This window comes from Vipera berus (assembly GCF_964194415.1).
Source record: "Vipera berus genome assembly, chromosome: 1".
In the NCBI taxonomy this organism is placed as follows: Eukaryota; Metazoa; Chordata; class Lepidosauria; order Squamata; family Viperidae; genus Vipera; species Vipera berus.
In genome coordinates, this window is record NC_138202.1 from 27,297,524 (window position 1) to 27,304,441 (window position 6,918).

A 6,918-nucleotide genomic window follows, 5' to 3' on the forward strand; every position below is an offset into this window, starting at 1 on the left:
CCTTCCAGTGTGGTGACTGCGATACCCAGAATTCACAGCCACCAGGAAAGGCAGCAATTCAGTCCATTAGAGAAGGTTGCCCTATATAGACCTTTTTTGGATCTCTCTGGTGCCGCTGCTTTTGATAGTCTGCCAAAAAGGTCTTATGAAGATGTGACCGACACACATCTGCCTACATAAACAAAACAAGGTGCTTCTTGTAAATAATTTTTCTAGAATGCTTTTTTTAAGGCAGGTATTTAAGTCTTAATGGACTGCTTAGTTAATGTCACCTGAACCTCCATATTTTTCAGTCAACACTAGTGCCTTTTAAGTGGTGAGAACAAAAGCCACCGTGCTAGTTTTCAAACAAAGAATTAAGACACCAGTTTACTGCTTGGGCTGATTGAGATGCAGAGAAATGGAAGACTTAACGACTAAATGTTGATTTAAAAACAGTGTTGGAAACATCAGTGTAAAAAGAGGGTTAAATGAAATGCAAGATACACATTTTTTTAAATAAGCAAACTTGGCAAGGATTGTGTTGATTTATGCAGCATCACTGATTAACACAGAAAATCTCTGCTTCAGATAATCTCCATCATCCACAGACATTTTACTGTATATTTAGAAAAAAAAGCATTTTCAAGATTTTGCTTGAGGCCTCCTTATATGCAAATTAGATTAGTTATTCGTGTTCTTCAGCATCGTCTATTCTGAATTAAAACTACCTTCAGAGTTGAGGAGAGGTTTTTCCCCATTACTTTCTCCTGGATGATTTTCAAATTTAGAGGCAGAGATTGAACTGCCTTCAGAAGGAAGAACCTCAGCACTGAGCCAGAACCACCTAAAGCTGCCTTGAATTATCCATCATTGATGGATAATGATCCATCTATTCTAGCCCACTGCTCTGTGATTTTTCCCAATGTTACTTTCTAAGATCCATAAGAGGTTTGGGAATTTGGGGCAGCTGCTCTACCTCTTGAATGACTGTATCCATCTCTTACTAACGTGCACAAATGATTGAATACCTAAAATTGGATTAGGAGGTGGCAATCCGAAGAGATGAGGGAAGAAAATGACATAAACTTCAAAATCCTCTAGGATTTAGATGTGTTGGGAAGATCTGCCGTTTAAGCTTCCTTTATTAATCTTGTAGAAGGTCAAGCACAATAAGCATCTTTAAGGAGGGAACCTGAAAAACAGGTAGTCCTTGACGTACGACAACAACTGAGCCCAAAATTTCTGGGTTACTAAATGAGACATTTGTTAAGTGAGTTTTGCCACATTTTAAAACTTTTCTTGCCACAGTTGTTATGCGAATCACTGCAGGGATTAAGTAAGTAACACGGTTAAGTGAATCTGGTTTCCCCATTTGACTTTGCTTGTCAGAAGGTCATAAAAGGTGATGACATAACCCTGCAACCGTCGTAAATACAAGCCAATTGACCATGGGGAGACTTGCCATGGTCATTAAGTGAAAAACGGTCACAAGTCACTTTTTTCAGTGCTGTTATAACTTTGAACGGTCATTAAATGAACTCTTGTAAGGTGTACACCTTATTTTGCATTGTTGATAGGAATCCTAACAACGGATGGAAAGAGAATCACAGGCAGGTTGCATTCTTCCATCCCCTAATTTCATCTGCTGATTACTTTGGGTTAAAACTACTTTGCGATCATAAGAACATTTTCTGTACATTTTTAATTTTAAAAATAAATTCTAATGTTCACAACCGAGTTTTAAAACCTGAAAAAATGTTCAAAATGAAACGCTCACCCCAATCAGAATATTGGTAACTTCTTGAAGTTTAACAACATTTCTGAATTTTGAGTTCATTGACTCCAATCGTAGCCATGTTCAAGTGCTTGAACTTCGAAAATTGACTTTTTTTTTAAAAAAATGCAAATTTTGCCAAATATCAAGTTCTCAGAAGCTATTTATATGCCAGGTTTTCATACTCCATCGCTGGATATGTTAAAATATCAAAGAAATGTGTTCAGTATTTTGTATTGTTTTGTAGTTCTGTACGTAAGTGAGGATTTTAAAACAATACTTCTAATTAGAGTAAATGTTGCAAGTGGTGGGATGGTTGAAGAAGGTAGTTTAGGGATATTTTTCCTTGGTATGCTTTGTCTTGAACCAAGCTAGAAACCTGAGACAAAAGTGCGTTTAGGGCTGAAGTTTCTAAAGAAGATATAAACCCTGAACCTTTAGAGGCCTGATTCCCTGATAAATTATTATAATTAAACTGTGAGAATAAAAGTGAATAGCAATATATAGCCCAACGATTTCACTTCTGAAAACCTTGTAGATCTTGCTAATTCTTTTTTTCCTCCTTTAAGAATAAAGAGTTAAAGTAAATTAAGACAATGCTAGGAGTTGATGCTTAGTTTTGCAGGAATTCAGTTTCTGGTTTATTTTTAACTGGGGAAAAAAAATCATAAAATAAGCTGGGGCAAAGAGGCTGGATGATAAACCTAAAAACAGTGTCTTCTATCTTGAATATATGCATTGAGGTCAAGAGGGCAATTTTTCTGCACATCCCACTGTTTAGTTCCATTCCATTTCCCTTCTAATGTTACAAGTATTTTGCTGGTCTGAACTAAAGGTTTATCTATTCTAGCATCCTGTTTCCCACAGAAAACCACCTGATAATTCTGGAAAGCTTACTAGAATAGCAGTGGGATTCTCCCATGTTCTCCAGCAAGTGAAACTGAAAGGCCAGCTTACTCTGATTTGGAGTTAGTAGACAGACTTCATGACTGATAGCTGTTGATAGCTTTGTCTATGACAAATTTGCCCAGTACCTTTGTAAAACCAATCCCACTTCATTTGATTTATGATATACTTCTTTTTGTTTTTCCTGAATTTTCCATTTTTCAGTTTCTCTGGAAGATCCTACATTCCAGTATTTTAATTTTAAATGCCTCTCTTTTCTCATATGAGTTTTCTAAGCTACAAATCCCAACTCTTAAAACTTTTCTTTGTATGGGAGCTCTTCCCACCCCTGGATCATTTTGGTGGCCTTCACTGCACCATTTGCAGCTCACTAATATCTTTTTTGAGGTGCAATAACCAGGATTCAGTATCCTAAATGTATAATACAATTGCAATTGTCTGACACTACTTTCTTTTATACTTTGGGGAAAAATCCAAAAAGTCTCTTCAAGTATATTGTGTATTTTTTTCCTTACAGTTTACACAAATATGCATGTTAAAAGCATGAGTGTCAGTTGTGTCAGTTTTTCTGTTGTGTCCAATAATTGTACATCATTAAGCAGCTGTATTTTATATCTCTATATAAATCATATTGCTTTATAAATTAATATAATGCATTGATATGCTGTAATAAACATTTCCTTTTTTAATCCCTTGTCATGTGTGATGCATTGATTGTAATGGGCAACATTTGTGGCCCCTTTTGAAAAATTAGACTCTAACGGCCAAAATACGTTTTGCTACTTCTTGTCATTATAGTGAGAATTATTACTTCCTTTGAAAACACAAAATAACCTACATTCTGCTGGAACCTAACTGCATGATTGGTGACTAAAGAAATCATCCACATTTGTCCACTTCCAATTTTTGGTAGTCAAAACTTGGCACTACCTTTGAGATGTTCCTGTCCACATCACAAAGAAACAGGATCTATCTGCCAATAGCAAAAAAAAAGCTGTTGCAGCATTCTTCCAAGCAGTTTTGTGAGATGTGTGGATCTTCACTGTTCTTTAATTGTATTGGATACTTTTCAATTTAGAGAAGGAATGCTCTCTAAGGAGCCAGAATGTAGAGCACTGGAGAAAAGGCCAAAGAGAAGTTGCTTTATTTGCAAGCACATGGCAAAGCTGATGTCCATAGAAAGACTATTTTTAAAATGATTAGTAAATGTTTTCACAGCTTCTTTGGTTTGAAAGCCTTGCCCATCAACAAAACACATATTCAAAAAAGAAATAATAATAGCACAGAACACAACAACATCAATTGAAGTGTACATAATATATTCATCCCTTACTTGTAAAAGTTTGTTACAACTAGCAATGTAAGAGCTTTGTATGTGTGCATATTCATTAATTTAAGGTTGCACCCTCAGTTGGAAGTATCAAGTCAATAATGGAAAGAGCTACTGCAAATCAGAGTAGAGAATATATGTATATAAAAGACGGCCTCCTATATTTTTATGTATATCTTTTATTTTTGTAGTGCTGACAGAGGATTTTTCTACTGAGTTCAGTACAAATCTATTGAAACTACTCTCTAGTCCCAAGAATCCTTCATGAGAGGCTAATTAGATTTATTAGACATAAAACTTTACTGATCAATTGGCCTCACCACTCTCTCTAGCCATTTTCCCATTCGACTAAGCAGGCCTCAACACCTAATCCAAGCTGGCAAGAGACTTCCCCTTTTGCGTTTGCTGAAGGCAGGGTTGGGTAACCTACTGGATGCACATAATCCCAGCACCCCATTTGTGCCCCCAGATTTCCAACATCACATTAGTGCACTTTGGATATCAAAGGTTGATCACATTTGCCATTTCAATATCATAAGGTTCAGTTGTGGGGCCATTTAAGGGGGAGAAAATGAGAGTTGGTCTCCTTGCCCCCTGTCTCACCTTAAAGAACACAGGAAGAAGTAAAAAAAAATTCACACAGTTTTTCAGGATTTATTTATTTGTTGAATATATTTTTTGCCTATATTGTCCTGGGACTTACAACAAAAGAAGAAGAAGAAGAAGAAGAAGAAGAAGAAGAAGAAGAAGAAGAAGAAGAAGAAGAAGAAGATTTATTGATTCTAAATAGAGTAATAATTGTAGCTTGCTTTCAGAGACCTTCTACTTCCATATTCCACCCCCCTTACAATCCACCCCCCAGTTTAAAATATTTGGCTGTGACCTTTCCAGACATGATATAATGTTACCAGATATTTTCTGTGGCCTTGATGGGTGAACAGCTTCCCTAAACTTTCAAAATACGTCCATTCCTGCTAAAGACTGAAACTGTCTGATTCTTCCTCTACCTTACCTACTGTAGTTTCTAGAATATTTTTATGGCTCTGGTATCCCGTAGATAGGGCTCGCAACTTGGGTGTCCTCCTGGACTCACAGCTTAGTTTGGAAGACCATGTAGGAGCTGTGACCAGGGGGGCTTTTGCCCAGGTTCGTCTGGTGCGCCAGTTGCAACCCTATCTGGACCGGGATGCCATGCGTACAGTCACTCATGCGCTCGTGACCTCTCGTATAGACTACTGCAATGCTCTATAGATGGGGCTGCCCTTGAGGACCACTCGGAGGCTTCAGCTGGTGCAGAATGCGGCCGCACAAGTTGTGATGGGGGTCTCCCGATACTCCCATGTAACACCTCTTCTCCACGAGCTGCATTGGCTTCCAGTTGCCCTCCGGGTGAGATTCAAGGTGCTGGTGATAACCTATAAAGCCCTAAATGGCATGGGTCCGGATTACTTACGGGATCACCTGCTGCTGGCGTCATCTTCCCTTGGTCCTGTGCGCTCCCACAGAGAGGGCCTCCTCAGGGTGCCGTCGGTCAAAGAGTGTCGGCTGGCGGCCCCTAGGGGGAGAGCATTCCCTGTGGGCGCGCCAGCCCTTTGGAATCAATTACCGGTTGAGCTCCGGATGGCTCCCGACCTTCGCTCTTTCCGCCGTGATCTGAAAACCTACTTATTTGAACAGGCCAGCCTGGTCTAGGGTTGGGGTATTTTTAACTATTTATTGTTAGGGCTAAATTAATTTAATCTTACTTTTAACTTTTGTATGTAGTAGTTTTATTGCCCTGTACACCGCCCTGAGTCCTTTGGGAGAAGGGTGGTATAGAAATTCAATAAATAATAATAATAATAATAATAATAATAATAATAATAATAATAATAATAATAATAATAATAATAATCTCTCTATGCTTCCTCTACTTAAAAATATGCATGATTCAAAAATTCTCCATGTATTATGTTAAAATAACTTTGCTTCCATGTAATTTCTTACTGCTACAGTAAAAACATAATTTTTCTAGCAGCAACCTGAAATTATTGGATTTTTCCCACTCAGTGAGAGAATAACAACTCAATAGGCTTAGTATCCTTCACAATATCACAGCCCTCTCAGAATCGTGTGACTATTTTCTGGCAGAGTCAAAGAGTCCAGTGTCAAAGACCAACAAAGACAACTTAAGAAAAAAATCAATAGGGAAAAACATGGTCAAGGTCCAATTAGGGAGTCAACACCAGGCATTCAATAGCAGCAATCGAAGTTCAGAAGATTTGCCTGGTACTAACAGGGTCCAGAGGAAAAAAACAGTATTTCCAGGAACTCAGGACAGACTTGGAGTCAAATGACATCCACATTTTTCATACTACTATGCAGAACAGAATCCAGATGTTCTTTGGAGTATGTCATGCTCCACATTTTAAGAAACTATCCTTGGCTGAAAATTGCATGAAAATAATAGACTATTGAGGAAAGTTGTATTTATACATGAAAGAAAATGGCATGTAAAATGTATACATTAAAACAAGGAAATTCAAAAATACCCCCATGTACATATCAAAATAATGGATGAGAAAAGTGGCTGGAACAGATTTAGGACTGAATATATGCAAAAATGACATCAACTAGCTATACATTGATTCAATATACATTCATGACCACACCTGGAATACTGCAGCCAATTTGGTCACCATATCACAAAAAAGATGTTGAAAGTTTGGAAAAAATTCAGAGAAGAGCAACTAAGATGATCGAAGGCCTGGAGACTAAAACATACAAAGAATGGCTGCAGGACTTGGGTTTGGCTAGTCTAAAGAAAAGAAGAAATAGGGGAGACATGACAGCAGTATTCCAGTATTTGAGGGCCCCCCACAAAGAAGATGGGGTCAAATTATTCACCAAAGCACCAGAGGGCAGGACAAGAAACAATGGTTGGAAA